Below are 16,995 nucleotides of genomic sequence, written 5' to 3'. Positions count from 1 at the left end.
GGGACAGGAGCGGCGGGACACGCCACCATCACAGGGACAGGAGCGGCGGGACACGCCACCATCACAGGGACAGGAGAGGCGGGACACGCCGCCATCATAGAGACAGGAGCGGCGGGACACGCCATCATCACAGGGACACGAGGGGTGGGACCTGCCACCATCACAGGGACAGGAGCGGCAGGACACGCCACCATCACAGGGACAGGAGCGGCGGGACACGCCGCCATCACAGGGACAGGAGCGGCGGGACACGCCGCCATCACAGGGACACAAGGGGCGGGACACGCAACCATCACAGGGACACGCCATCATTACAAGGATAGGAGGGGCGGGACACGCCGCCATCACAGGCACACGAGAGGCGGGGCACGCCACCATCACAGGGACAGGAGGGGCGAGACATGCCGCCATAACAGAGACATGAGGGCCGGGACACGTCGGCATCACAGGGACAGGAGCGGCGGGACACGCCACCATCACAGGGACAGGAGCGGCGGGACACGCCGCCATCACAGGCACACGAGAGGCGGGGCACGCCACCATCACAGGGACAGGAGGGGCGGGACATGCCGCCATAACAGAGATATGAGGGCCGGGACACGTCGGCATCACAGGGACAGGAGCGGCGGGACACGCCACCATCACAGGGACAGGAGCGGCGGGACACGCCACCATCACAGGGACAGGAGCGGCGAGACACGCCACCATCACAGGGACACGCCGCCATCACAGGGACAGGAGAGGCAGGACACGCTGCCATCACAGGGACATGAGGGCCGGAACACGCCGGCATCACAGGGACAGGAGTGACGGGGCACGCCACCATCACAGGGACAGGAGGGGCGGGATACGCCACCATCATAGGCACATGAGAGGCGGGGCACGCCACCATCACAGGGACAGGAGGGGCGGGACATGCCGCCATAACAGAGACATGAGGGCCGGGACACGTCGGCATCACAGGGACAGGAGCGGCGGGACACGCCACCATCACAGGGACAGGAGCGGCAGGACACGCCACCATCACAGGGAGAGGAGTGCTGGGACACGCCACCATCACAGGGACACGAGGGGTGGGACACGCCGCCATCACAGGCACACGAGGGGCAGGACACGACACCATAACAGGGACAGGATGGGCGGGACACGACATCATCACAGGAACAGGAGTGCGGGGACACAACACCATCACTGGGACACGCCACCATCAAAGGGACAGGAGTGGAGGGGCACGCCACCATCACAGAGACAGGAGAGGCGGGACACTCCGCCATCACAGGGACATGAGGGGTGGGACACGCAACCATCACAGGGACATGCCACCATTACAAGGACAGGAGGGGCGGAACACGCCGCCATCACAGGGACACGAGGGCCGGGATATGCCACCATCACAGGGACAGGAGCGGCAGGACTCGCCACCATCACAGGGAGAGGAGTGCTGGGACACGCCACCATCACAGGGACACGAGGGGTGGGACACGACGTCATCATAAGGACAGGAGTGCGGGGACAAGCCACCATCACTGGGACACGAGGGGCGGGACACGCCACCATAACAGGGACAGTATGGGCGGGACACGACGTCATCACAGAGACAGGAGTGCCGGGACACACCACCATCACTGGGATACGCCGCCATCAAAGGGACAGGAGTGGAGGGGCACGCCACCATCACAGAGACAGGAGAGGCGGGACACTCCGCCATCACAGGGACATGAGGGGTGGGACACGAAACCATCACAGGGACATGCCACCATTACAAGGACAGGAGGGGCGGAACACGCCGCCATCACAGGGACACGAGGGCCGGGATATGCCACCATCACAGGGACAGGAGCGGCGGGACACGCCACCATCACAGGGACAGGAGTGGCGGGACACGCCACCATCACAGGGACAGGAGAGGCGGGACACGCCACCATCACAGGGACAGGAGCGGCGGGACACGCCATCATCACAGGGACAGGAGCGGCGAGACACGCCACCATCACAGGGACACGCCGCCATCACAGGGACAGGAGAGGCAGGACACGCTGCCATCACAGGGACATGAGGGCCGGAACACGCCGGCATCACAGGGACAGGAGTGACGGGGCACGCCACCATCACAGGGACAGGAGGGGCGGGATACGCCACCATCATAGGCACATGAGAGGCGGGGCACGCCACCATCACAGGGACAGGAGGGGCGGGACATGCCGCCATAACAGAGACATGAGGGCCGGGACACGTCGGCATCACAGGGACAGGAGCGGCGGGACACGCCAACATCACAGGGACAGGAGCGGCGGGACACGCCACCATCACAGGGACAGGAGCGGCAGGACACGCCACCATCACAGGGAGAGGAGTGCTGGGACACGCCACCATCACAGGGACACGAGGGGTGGGACACGATGCCATCACAGGGACAGGAGCGGCGGGACACGCCACCATCACAGGGACAGGAGCGGCGGGACACGCCACCATCACAGGGACAGGAGCGGCGGGACACGCCGCCATCACAGGGACAGGAGCGGCGGGACACGCCGCCATCACAGGGACACAAGGGGCGGGACACGCAACCATCACAGGGACACGCCATCATTACAAGGATAGGAGGGGCGGGACACGCCGCCATCACAGGCACACGAGAGGCGGGGCACGCCACCATCACAGGGACAGGAGGGGCGAGACATGCCGCCATAACAGAGACATGAGGGCCGGGACACGTCGGCATCACAGGGACAGGAGCGGCGGGACACGCCACCATCACAGGGACAGGAGCGGCGGGACACGCCGCCATCACAGGCACACGAGAGGCGGGGCACGCCACCATCACAGGGACAGGAGGGGCGGGACATGCCGCCATAACAGAGATATGAGGGCCGGGACACGTCGGCATCACAGGGACAGGAGCGGCGGGACACGCCACCATCACAGGGACAGGAGCGGCGGGACACGCCACCATCACAGGGACAGGAGCGGCGAGACACGCCACCATCACAGGGACACGCCGCCATCACAGGGACAGGAGAGGCAGGACACGCTGCCATCACAGGGACATGAGGGCCGGAACACGCCGGCATCACAGGGACAGGAGTGACGGGGCACGCCACCATCACAGGGACAGGAGGGGCGGGATACGCCACCATCATAGGCACATGAGAGGCGGGGCACGCCACCATCATAGGGACAGGAGGGGCGGGACATGCCGCCATAACAGAGACATGAGGGCCGGGACACGTCGGCATCACAGGGACAGGAGCGGCGGGACACGCCACCATCACAGGGACAGGAGAGGCGGGACACGCCGCCATCATAGAGACAGGAGCGGCGGGACACGCCATCATCACAGGGACACGAGGGGTGGGACCTGCCACCATCACAGGGACTGGAGCGGCAGGACACGCCACCATCACAGGGAGAGGAGTGCTGGGACACGCCACCATCACAGGGACACGAGGGGTGGGACACGATGCCATCACAGGGACAGGAGCGGCGGGACACGCCACCATCACAGGGACAGGAGCGGCGGGACACGCCACCATCACAGGGACAGGAGCGGCGGGACACGCCGCCATCACAGGGACAGGAGCGGCGGGACACGCCGCCATCACAGGGACACAAGGGGCGGGACACGCAACCATCACAGGGACACGCCATCATTACAAGGATAGGAGGGGCGGGACACGCCGCCATCACAGGCACACGAGAGGCGGGGCACGCCACCATCACAGGGACAGGAGGGGCGGGACATGCCGCCATAACAGAGACATGAGGGCCGGGACACGTCGGCATCACAGGGACAGGAGCGGCGGGACACGCCACCATCACAGGGACAGGAGCGGCGGGACACGCCACCATCACAGGGACAGGAGAGGCCGGACACGCCGCCATCACAGGGACAGGAGCGGCGGGACACGCCATCATCACAGGGACACGAGGGGTGGGACCTGCCACCATCACAGGGACAGGAGCGGCGGGACACGCCATCATCACAGGGACACGAGGGGTGGGACCTGCCACCATCACAGGGACAGGAGCGGCAGGACACGCCACCATCACAGGGAGAGGAGTGCTGGGACACGCCACCATCACAGGGACACGAGGGGTGGGACACGATGCCATCACAGGGACAGGAGCGGCGGGACACGCCACCATCACAGGGACAGGAGCGGCGGGACACGCCACCATCACAGGGACAGGAGCGGCGGGACACGCCGCCATCACAGGGACAGGAGCGGCGGGACACGCCGCCATCACAGGGACACAAGGGGCGGGACACGCAACCATCACAGGGACACGCCATCATTACAAGGATAGGAGGGGCGGGACACGCCGCCATCACAGGCACACGAGAGGCGGGGCACGCCACCATCACAGGGACAGGAGGGGCGGGACCTGCCACCATGACAGGGACAGGAGCGGCAGGACACGCCACCATCACAGGGAGAGGAGTGCTGGGACACGCCACCATCACAGGGACACGAGGGGTGGGACACGATGCCATCACAGGGACAGGAGCGGCGGGACACGCCACCATCACAGGGACAGGAGCGGCGGGACACGCCACCATCACAGGGACAGGAGCGGCGGGACACGCCGCCATCACAGGGACAGGAGCGGCGGGACACGCCGCCATCACAGGGACACAAGGGGCGGGACACGCAACCATCACAGGGACACGCCATCATTACAAGGATAGGAGGGGCGGGACACGCCGCCATCACAGGCACACGAGAGGCGGGGCACGCCACCATCACAGGGACAGGAGGGGCGGGACATGCCGCCATAACAGAGACATGAGGGCCGGGACACGTCGGCATCACAGGGACAGGAGCGGCGGGACACGCCACCATCACAGGGACAGGAGCGGCGGGACACGCCACCATCACAGGGACAGGAGAGGCCGGACACGCCGCCATCACAGGGACAGGAGCGGCGGGACACGCCATCATCACAGGGACACGAGGGGTGGGACCTGCCACCATCACAGGGACAGGAGCGGCAGGACACGCCACCATCACAGGGAGAGGAGTGCTGGGACACGCCACCATCACAGGGACACGAGGGGTGGGACACGATGCCATCACAGGGACAGGAGCGGCGGGACACGCCACCATCACAGGGACAGGAGCGGCGGGACTCGCCGCCATCACAAGGACAGGAGCGGCGGGACACGCCGCCATCACAGGGACACAAGGGGCGGGACACGCAACCATCACAGGGACACGCCTTCATTACAAGGATAGGAGGGGCGGGACACGCCGCCATCACAGGCACACGAGAGGCGGGGCACGCCACCATCACAGGGACAGGAGGGGTGGGACATGCCGCCATAACAGAGACATGAGGGCCGGGACACGTCGGCATCACAGGGACAGGAGCGGCGGGACACGCCACCATCACAGGGACAGGAGCGGCGGGACACGCCACCATCACAGGGACAGGAGCGGCGGGACACGCCGCCATCACAGGGACAGGAGCGGCGGGACACGCCGCCATCACAGGGACACAAGGGGCGGGACACGCAACCATCACAGGGACACGCCATCTTTACAAGGATAGGAGGGGCGGGACACGCCACCATCACAGGGACAGGAGAGGCGGGACACGCCGCCATCACAGGGACAGGAGCGGCGGGACACGCCATCATCACAGGGACAGGAGCGGCGAGACACGCCACCATCACAGGGACACGCCGCCATCACAGGGACAGGAGAGGCAGGACACGCTGCCATCACAGGGACAGGAGGGGCGGGACACGCCGCCATCACAGGGACAGGAGCGGCGGGACACGCCATCATCACAGGGACAGGAGCGGCGAGACACGCCACCATCACAGGGACACACCACCATCACAGGGACAGGAGCGGCGGGACACGCCGCCATCACAGGCACACGAGAGGTGGGGCACGCCACCATCACAGGGACAGGAGGGGCGAGACATGCCGCCATAACAGAGACATGAGGGCCGGGACACGCAACCATCACAGGGACAGGAGCGGCGGGACACGCCACCATCACAGGGACAGGAGCGGCGGGACACGCCACCATCACAGGGACAGGAGAGGCGGGACACGCCGCCATCACAGGGACAGGAGCGGCGGGACACGCCATCATCACAGGGACACGAGGGGTGGGACCTGCCACCATCACAGGGACAGGAGCGGCAGGACACGCCACCATCACAGGGAGAGGAGTGCTGGGACACGCCACCATCACAGGGACACGAGGGGTGGGACACGATGCCATCACAGGGACAGGAGCGGCGGGACACGCCACCATCACAGGGACAGGAGCGGCGGGACACGCCACCATCACAGGGACAGGAGCGGCGGGACACGCTGCCATCACAGGGACATGAGGGCCGGAACACGCCGGCATCACAGGGACAGGAGTGACGGGGCACGCCACCATCACAGGGACAGGAGGGGCGGGATACGCCACCATCATAGGCACATGAGAGGCGGGGCACGCCACCATCACAGGGACAGGAGGGGCGGGACATGCCGCCATAACAGAGACATGAGGGCCGGGACACGTCGGCATCACAGGGACAGGAGCGGCGGGACACGCCACCATCACAGGGACAGGAGAGGCGGGACACGCCGCCATCATAGAGACAGGAGCGGCGGGACACGCCATCATCACAGGGACACGAGGGGTGGGACCTGCCACCATCACAGGGACAGGAGCGGCAGGACACGCCACCATCACAGGGAGAGGAGTGCTGGGACACGCCACCATCACAGGGACACGAGGGGTGGGACAAGATGCCATCACAGGGACAGGAGCGGCGGGACACGACACCATCACAGGGACAGGAGCGGCGGGACACGCCACCATCACAGGGACAGGAGCGGCGGGACACGCCGCCATCACAGGGACAGGAGCGGCGGGACACGCCGCCATCACAGGGACACAAGGGGCGGGACACGCAACCATCACAGGGACACGCCATCATTACAAGGATAGGAGGGGCGGGACACGCCGCCATCACAGGCACACGAGAGGCGGGGCACGCCACCATCACAGGGACATGAGGGCCGGGACACGTCGGCATCACAGGGACAGGAGCGGCGGGACACGCCACCATCACAGGGACAGGAGCGGCGGGACACGCCACCATCACAGGGACAGGAGAGGCCGGACACGCCGCCATCACAGGGACAGGAGCGGCGGGACACGCCATCATCACAGGGACACGAGGGGTGGGACCTGCCACCATCACAGGGACAGGAGCGGCAGGACACGCCACCATCACAGGGAGAGGAGTGCTGGGACACGCCACCATCACAGGGACACGAGGGGTGGGACACGATGCCATCACAGGGACAGGAGCGGCGGGACACGCCACCATCACAGGGACAGGAGCGGCGGGACACGCCACCATCACAGGGACAGGAGCGGCGGGACACGCCGCCATCACAGGGACAGGAGCGGCGGGACACGCCGCCATCACAGGGACACAAGGGGCGGGACACGCAACCATCACAGGGACACGCCATCATTACAAGGATAGGAGGGGCGGGACACGCCGCCATCACAGGCACACGAGAGGCGGGGCACGCCACCATCACAGGGACAGGAGGGGCGGGACATGCCGCCATAACAGAGACATGAGGGCCGGGACACGTCGGCATCACAGGGACAGGAGCGGCGGGACACGCCACCATCACAGGGACAGGAGCGGCGGGACACGCCACCATCACAGGGACAGGAGAGGCCGGACACGCCGCCATCACAGGGACAGGAGCGGCGGGACACGCCATCATCACAGGGACACGAGGGGTGGGACCTGCCACCATCACAGGGACAGGAGCGGCAGGACACGCCACCATCACAGGGAGAGGAGTGCTGGGACACGCCACCATCACAGGGACACGAGGGGTGGGACACGATGCCATCACAGGGACAGGAGCGGCGGGACACGCCACCATCACAGGGACAGGAGCGGCGGGACACGCCACCATCACAGGGACACAAGGGGCGGGACACGCAACCATCACAGGGACACGCCATCATTACAAGGATAGGAGGGGCGGGACACGCCGCCATCACAGGCACACGAGAGGCGGGGCACGCCACCATCACAGGGACAGGAGGGGTGGGACATGCCGCCATAACAGAGACATGAGGGCCGGGACACGTCGGCATCACAGGGACAGGAGCGGCGGGACACGCCACCATCACAGGGACAGGAGCGGCGGGACACGCCACCATCACAGGGACAGGAGCGGCGGGACACGCCGCCATCACAGGGACAGGAGCGGCGGGACACGCCGCCATCACAGGGACACAAGGGGCGGGACACGCAACCATCACAGGGACACGCCATCATTACAAGGATAGGAGGGGCGGGACACGCCACCATCACAGGGACAGGAGAGGCGGGACACGCCGCCATCACAGGGACAGGAGCGGCGGGACACGCCGTCATCACAGGGACAGGAGCGGCGAGACACGCCACCATCACAGGGACACGCCGCCATCACAGGGACAGGAGAGGCAGGACACGCTGCCATCACAGGGACAGGAGGGGCGGGACACGCCATCATCACAGGGACAGGAGCGGCGAGACACGCCACCATCACAGGGACACGCCGCCATCACAGGGACAGGAGAGGCAGGACACGCTGCCATCACAGGGACAGGAGGGGCGGGACACGCCGCCATCACAGGCACATGAGAGGCGGGGCACGCCACCATCACAGGGACAGGAGGGGCGGGACATGCCGCCACAACAGAGACATGAGGTCCGGGACACGTCGGCATCACAGGGACAGGAGCGGCGGGACACGCCACCATCACAGGGACAGGAGCGGCGGGACACGCCACCATCACAGGGACAGGAGAGGCGGGACACGCCGCCATCACAGGGACAGGAGCGGCGGGACACGCCATCATCACAGGGACACGAGGGGTGGGACACGCCGCCATCACAGGGACACAAGGGGCGGGACACGCAACCATCACAGGGACACGCCATCATTACAAGGATAGGAGGGGCGAGACACGCCGCCATCACAGGCACACGAGAGGCGGGGCACGCCACCATCACAGGGACAGGAGGGGCGGGACATGCCGCCATAACAGAGACATGAGGGCCGGGACACGTCGGCATCACAGGGACAGGAGAGGCGGGACACGCCGCCATCACAGGGACAGGAGCGGCGGGACACGCCATCATCACAGGGACAGGAGCGGCGAGACACGCCACCATCACAGGGACACGCCGCCATCACAGGGACAGGAGAGGCAGGACACGCTGCCATCACAGGGACAGGAGGGGCGGGACACGCCGCCATCACAGGCACATGAGAGGCGGGGCACGCCACCATCACAGGGACAGGAGGGGCGGGACATGCCGCCATAACAGAGACATGAGGGCCGGGACACGTCGGCATCACAGGGACAGGAGCGGCGGGACACGCCACCATCACAGGGACAGGAGCGGCGGGACACGCCACCATCACAGGGACAGGAGCGGCGGGACACGCCGCCATCACAGGGACAGGAGCGGCGGGACACGCCGCCATCACAGGGACACAAGGGGCGGGACACGCAACCATCACAGGGACAGGAGAGGCGGGACACGCCGCCATCACAGGGACAGGAGCGGCGGGACACGCCATCATCACAGGGACAGGAGCGGCGAGACACGCCACCATCACAGGGACAGGAGAGGCGGGAAACGCCGCCATCACAGGGACAGGAGCGGCGGGACACGCCATCATCACAGGGACACGAGGGGTGGGACCTGCCACCATCACAGGGACAGGAGCGGCAGGACACGCCACCGTCACAGGGAGAGGAGTGCTGGGACACGCCACCATCACAGGGACACGAGGGGTGGGACACGATGCCATCACAGGGACAGGAGAGGCGGGACACGCAACCATCACAGGGACACGAGGGGTGGGACACGCCGCCATCACAGGGACAGGAGAGGCAGGACACGCCGCCATCACAGGGACATGAGAGCCGGGACACGCCGCCATCACAGGGACACGAGGGGTGGGACATGCCACCATCACAGGGACAGGAGCGGCAGGACACGCCACCATCACAGGGAGAGGAGTACTGGGACACGCCACCATCACAGGGACACGAGGGGTGGGACACTACGCCATCACAGGGACAGGAGAGGCGGGACACGCACCCATCACAGGGACACGAGGGGTGGGACATGCCACCATCACAGGGACAGGAGCGGCAGGACACGACACCATCACGGGGAGAGGAGTGCTGGGACACGAGGGGTGGGACACGACGTCATCACAAGGACAGGAGTGCGGGGACAAACCACCATCACTGGGACACGCCGCCATCACAGGGACACAAGGGGCGGGACACGCCACCATAACAGGGACAGTATGGGCGGGACACGACGTCATCACAGAGACAGGAGTGCCGGGACACACCACCATCACTGGGATACGCCGCCATCACAGGGACAGGAGAGGCGGGACGCCTCCATCACAGGGACAGGAGAGGCGGGACACGCCGTCATCACAAGGACAGGAAGGGAGGGACACGCCGCCATCACAGGGACAGGAGGGCCGGGACACGCCACCATCACAGGGACAGGAGCGGCGGGAAACGCCACCATCACAGGCACACGAGAGGCGGGGCACGCCACCATCACAGGGACAAGAGGGGCGGGACATGCCGCCATAACAGAGACATGAGGGCCGGGACACGTCGGCATCACAGGGACAGGAGCGGCGGGACACGCCACCATCACAGGGACAGGAGCGGCGGGACACGCCGCCATCACAGGCACACGAGAGGCGGGGCACGCCACCATCACAGGGACAGGAGGGGCGGGACATGCCGCCATCACAGGGACAGGAGCGGCGGGACACGCCACCATCACAGGGACAGGAGCGGCGGGACACGCCACCATCACAGGGACAGGAGCGGCGGGACACGCCACCATCACAGGGACAGGAGAGGCGGGACACGCCGCCATCACAGGGACAGGAGCGGCGGGACACGCCATCATCACAGGGACACGAGGGGTGGGACCTGCCACCATCACAGGGACAGGAGGGGCGGGACATGCCGACATAACAGAGACATGAGGGCCGGGACACGCAACCATCACAGGGACAGGAGCGGCGGGACACGCCACCATCACAGGGACAGGAGCGGCGGGACACGCCACCATCACAGGGACAGGAGAGGCGGGACACGCCGCCATCACAGGGACAGGAGCGGCGGGACACGCCATCATCACAGGGACACGAGGGGTGGGTCCTGCCACCATCACAGGGACAGGAGCGGCAGGACACGCCACCATCACAGGGAGAGGAGTGCTGGGACACGCCACCATCACAGGGACACGAGGGGTGGGACACGATGCCATCACAGGGACAGGAGCGGCGGGACACGCCACCATCACAGGGACAGGAGCGGCGGGACACGCCACCATCACAGGGACAGGAGCGGCGGGACACGCCGCCATCACAGGGACAGGAGCGGCGGGACACGCCGCCATCACAGGGACACAAGGGGCGGGACACGCAACCATCACAGGGACACGCCATCATTACAAGGATAGGAGGGGCGGGACACGCCGCCATCACAGGCACACGAGAGGCGGGGCACGCCACCATCACAGGGACAGGAGGGGCGGGACATGCCGCCATAACAGAGACATGAGGGCCGGGACACGTCGGCATCACAGGGACAGGAGCGGCGGGACACGCCGCCATCACAGGCACACGAGGGCCAGGACATGCCACCATCACAGGGACAGGAGCGGCAGGACACGCCACCATCACAGGGAGAGGAGTGCTGGGACACGCCACCATCACAGGGACACGAGGGGTGGGACACGCCGCCATCACAGGCACACGAGGGGCAGGACACGCCACCATAACAGGGACAGGATGGGCGGGACACGACGTCATCACAGGAACAGGAGTGCGGGGACACAACACCATCACTGGGACACGCCACCATCAAAGGGACAGGAGTGGAGGGACACGCCACCATCACAGGGACAGGAGAGGCGGGACACGCCGCCATCACAGGGACAGGAGCGGCGGGACACGCCATCATCACAGGGACACGAGGGGTGGGACCTGCCACCATCACAGGGACAGGAGGGGCGGGACATGCCGACATAACAGAGACATGAGGGCCGGGACACGCAACCATCACAGGGACAGGAGCGGCGGGACACGCCACCATCACAGGGACAGGAGCGGCGGGACACGCCACCATCACAGGGACAGGAGAGGCGGGACACGCCGCCATCACAGGGACAGGAGCGGCGGGACACGCCATCATCACAGGGACACGAGGGGTGGGTCCTGCCACCATCACAGGGACAGGAGCGGCAGGACACGCCACCATCACAGGGAGAGGAGTGCTGGGACACGCCACCATCACAGGGACACGAGGGGTGGGACACGATGCCATCACAGGGACAGGAGCGGCGGGACACGCCACCATCACAGGGACAGGAGCGGCGGGACACGCCACCATCACAGGGACAGGAGCGGCGGGACACGCCGCCATCACAGGGACAGGAGCGGCGGGACACGCCGCCATCACAGGGACACAAGGGGCGGGACACGCAACCATCACAGGGACACGCCATCATTACAAGGATAGGAGGGGCGGGACACGCCGCCATCACAGGCACACGAGAGGCGGGGCACGCCACCATCACAGGGACAGGAGGGGCGGGACATGCCGCCATAACAGAGACATGAGGGCCGGGACACGTCGGCATCACAGGGACAGGAGCGGCGGGACACGCCGCCATCACAGGCACACGAGGGCCAGGACATGCCACCATCACAGGGACAGGAGCGGCAGGACACGCCACCATCACAGGGAGAGGAGTGCTGGGACACGCCACCATCACAGGGACACGAGGGGTGGGACACGCCGCCATCACAGGCACACGAGGGGCAGGACACGCCACCATAACAGGGACAGGATGGGCGGGACACGACGTCATCACAGGAACAGGAGTGCGGGGACACAACACCATCACTGGGACACGCCACCATCAAAGGGACAGGAGTGGAGGGGCACGCCACCATCACAGAGACAGGAGAGGCGGGACACTCCGCCATCACAGGGACATGAGGGGTGGGACACGCAACCATCACAGAGACATGCCACCATTACAAGGACAGGAGGGGCGGAACACGCCGCCATCACAGGGACACAAGGGCCGGGATATGCCACCATCACAGGGACAGGAGCGGCAGGACACGCCACCATCACAGGGAGAGGAGTGCTGGGACACGCCACCATCACAGGGACACGAGGGGTGGGACACGACGTCATCATAAGGACAGGAGTGCGGGGACAAGCCACCATCACTGGGACACGAGGGGCGGGACACGCCACCATAACAGGGACAGTATGGGCGGGACACGACGTCATCACAGAGACAGGAGTGCCGGGACACACCACCATCACTGGGATACGCCGCCATCAAAGGGACAGGAGTGGAGGGGCACGCCACCATCACAGAGACAGGAGAGGCGGGACACTCCGCCATCACAGGGACATGAGGGGTGGGACACGCAACCATCACAGGGACATGCCACCATTACAAGGACAGGAGGGGCGGAACACGCCGCCATCACAGGGACACGAGGGCCGGGATATGCCACCATCACAGGGACAGGAGCGGCGGGACACGCCACCATCACAGGGACACGCCGCCATCACAGGGACAGGAGAGGCGGGACCCGCCGCCATCACAGGGACACGAGGGGTGGGACACGCCGCCATCACAGGGACAGGAGAGGCGGGACACGCCGCCATCACAGGGACACGAGGGGCGGGACACGCCACCATCAAAGGGACAGGAGTGGCGGGACACTCCGCCATCACAGGGACAGGAGTGGCAGGGCATGCCAACATAACAGGGACAGGAGAGGCGGGACACATCTCCATCACAGGGACACGAGGGGCGGGACTCGCAACCATCACAGGGACACGCCACCATTACAAGGATAGGAGGGGCGGAACACGCTGCCATCACAGGGACACGAGGGCCGGGACATGCCACCATCACAGGGACAGGAGCGGCAGGACACGCCGCCATCACAGGGACAGGAGTGGCGGGGCACGCCACCATCACAGGGACATGAGGGCCGGGACATGCCACCATCACAGGGACAGGAGAGGCGGGACACGCCGCCATCACAGGGACACGAGGGGCGGGACACGCCACCATCAAAGGGACAGGAGTGCCGGGACACTCCGCCATCACAGGGACAGGAGTGGCAGGGCATGCCAACATAACAGGGACAGGAGAGGCGGGACACATCCCCATCACAGGGACACGAGGGGCGGGACTCGCAACCATCACAGGGACACGCCACCATTACAAGGATAGGAGGGGCGGAACACGCTGCCATCACAGGGACACGAGGGCCGGGACATGCCACCATCACAGGGACAGGAGCGGCAGGACACGCCACCATCACAGGGAGAGGAGTGCTGGGACACGCCACCATCACAGGGACACGAGGGGTGGGACACGACGTCATCACAAGGACAGGAGTTCGGGGACAAACCACCATCACTGGGACACGCCGCCATCACAGGGACACGAGGGGCGGGACACGCCACCATAACAGGGACAGGATGGGCGGGACACGACGTCATCACAGAGACAGGAGAGGCGGGACACTCCGCCATCACATGGACACGAGGGCCGGGACATGCCACCATCACAGGGACAGGAGCGGCGGGACACGCCGCCATCACAGGGACAGGAGAGGCGGGACACGCCGCCATCACAGAGACACAAGGGCCGGGACATGCCACTATCACAGGGACAGGAGCGGCGGGACACGACACCATCACAGGGACACGCCGCCATCACAAGGACAGGAGAGGCGGGACACGCCGCCATCACAGGGACACGAGGGGTGGGACACGCCGCCATCACAGGGACAGGAGAGGCGGGACACGCCGCCATCACAGGGACACGAGGGGTGGGACACGCCACCATCAAAGGGACAGGAGTGGCGGGGCACGCCACAATCACAGGGACAGGAGAGGCGGGACACGCCGCCATCACAGGGACAGGAGTGGCAGGGCATGCCAACACAACAGGGACAGGAGAGGCTGGACACACCGCCATCACAGGGACAGGAGAGGCGGGACACGTCGACATCACAGGGACACGCCTCCATCACAGGGACAGGAGAGGCGGGACACGCCGCCATCACAAGGACAGGAGGGGAGGGACACGTCGCCATCACAGGGACACGCCACCATCACAGGGACACGAGGGGTGGGACACTCCACATTCACAGGGACAGGAGGGTTGGGACACACCGCCATCAAATGGACAGGAGCGGCAGGACATGCCACCATCACAGGGACAGAAGTGGCGGGAAACGCCGCCATCACACGGACAGGAGGGGCAGGAAACGCCGCCATCACAGGGACAGAAGTGGCGGGAAACGCCGCCATCACAGGGACAAGCCACCATCACAGGGACACGAGGGGCGGGACACGCAACCATCACAGGGACACGCCACCATTACAAGGATAGGAGGGGCGGAACACGCCGCCATCACAGGGACACGAGGGCCAGGACACGCCACCATTACAGGGACAGGAGTGGCGGGATACGCCACCATCACAGGGACAGGAGAGGCGGGACACACCGCCATCACAGGGACAGGAGAGGCGGGACACACCGCCATCACAGGGACAGGAGAGGCGGGACACGTCGCCATCACAGGGACAGGCCTCCATCACAGGGACAGGAGAGGCGGGACACGTTGCCATCACAGGGACATGCCTCCATCACAGGGACACGAGGGGCGGGACACGCAACCATCACAGGGACACGCCACCATTACAAGGATAGGAGGGGCGGAATACGCCGCCATCACAGGGACACGAGGGCCGGGACACGCCACCATCACAGGGACAGGAGCGGCGGGACACGCCACCATCACAGGGACAGGAGCGGCGGGACACGCCACCATCACAGGGACAGGAGCGGCGGGACACGCCGCCATCACAGGGACAGGAGCGGCGGGACACGCCGCCATCACAGGGACACAAGGGGCGGGACACGCAACCATCACAGGGACACGCCATCATTACAAGGATAAGAGGGGCGGGACACGCCGCCATCACAGGCACACGAGGGCCAGGACATGCCACCATCACAGGGACAGGAGCGGCAGGACACGCCACCATCACAGGGACACGCCGCCATCACAAGAACAGGAGAGGCGGGACACGCCGCCATCACAGGGACACGAGGGGTGGGACACGCCGCCATCACAGGGACAGGAGAGGCGGGACACGCCGCCATCACAGGGACACGAGGGGTGGGACACGCCACCATCAAAGGGACAGGAGTGGCGGGGCACGCCACAATCACAGGGACAGGAGAGGCGGGACACGCCGCCATCACAGGGACAGGAGTGGCAGGGCATGCCAACACAACAGGGACAGGAGAGGCTGGACACACCGCCATCACAGGGACAGGAGAGGCGGGACACGTCGACATCACAGGGACACGCCTCCATCACAGGGACAGGAGAGGCGGGACACGCCGCCATCACAAGGACAGGAGGGGAGGGACACGTCGCCATCACAGGGACACGCCACCATCACAGGGACACGAGGGGTGGGACACTCCACATTCACAGGGACAGGAGGGTTGGGACACACCGCCATCAAATGGACAGGAGCGGCAGGACATGCCACCATCACAGGGACAGAAGTGGCGGGAAACGCCGCCATCACAGGGACAGGAGGGGCAGGAAACGCCGCCATCACAGGGACAGAAGTGGCGGGAAACGCCGCCATCACAGGGACAAGCCACCATCACAGGGACACGAGGGGCGGGACACGCAACCATCACAGGGACACGCCACCATTACAAGGATAGGAGGGGCGGAACACGCCGCCATCACAGGGACACGAGGGCCAGGACACGCCACCATCACAGGGACAGGAGTGGCGGGATACGCCACCATCACAGGGACAGGA

Source organism: Hoplias malabaricus, chromosome 7, assembly GCF_029633855.1.
Source record: "Hoplias malabaricus isolate fHopMal1 chromosome 7, fHopMal1.hap1, whole genome shotgun sequence".
NCBI classification, from domain to species: Eukaryota; Metazoa; Chordata; class Actinopteri; order Characiformes; family Erythrinidae; genus Hoplias; species Hoplias malabaricus.
Note: the sequence above shows the minus strand (reverse complement) of the source record.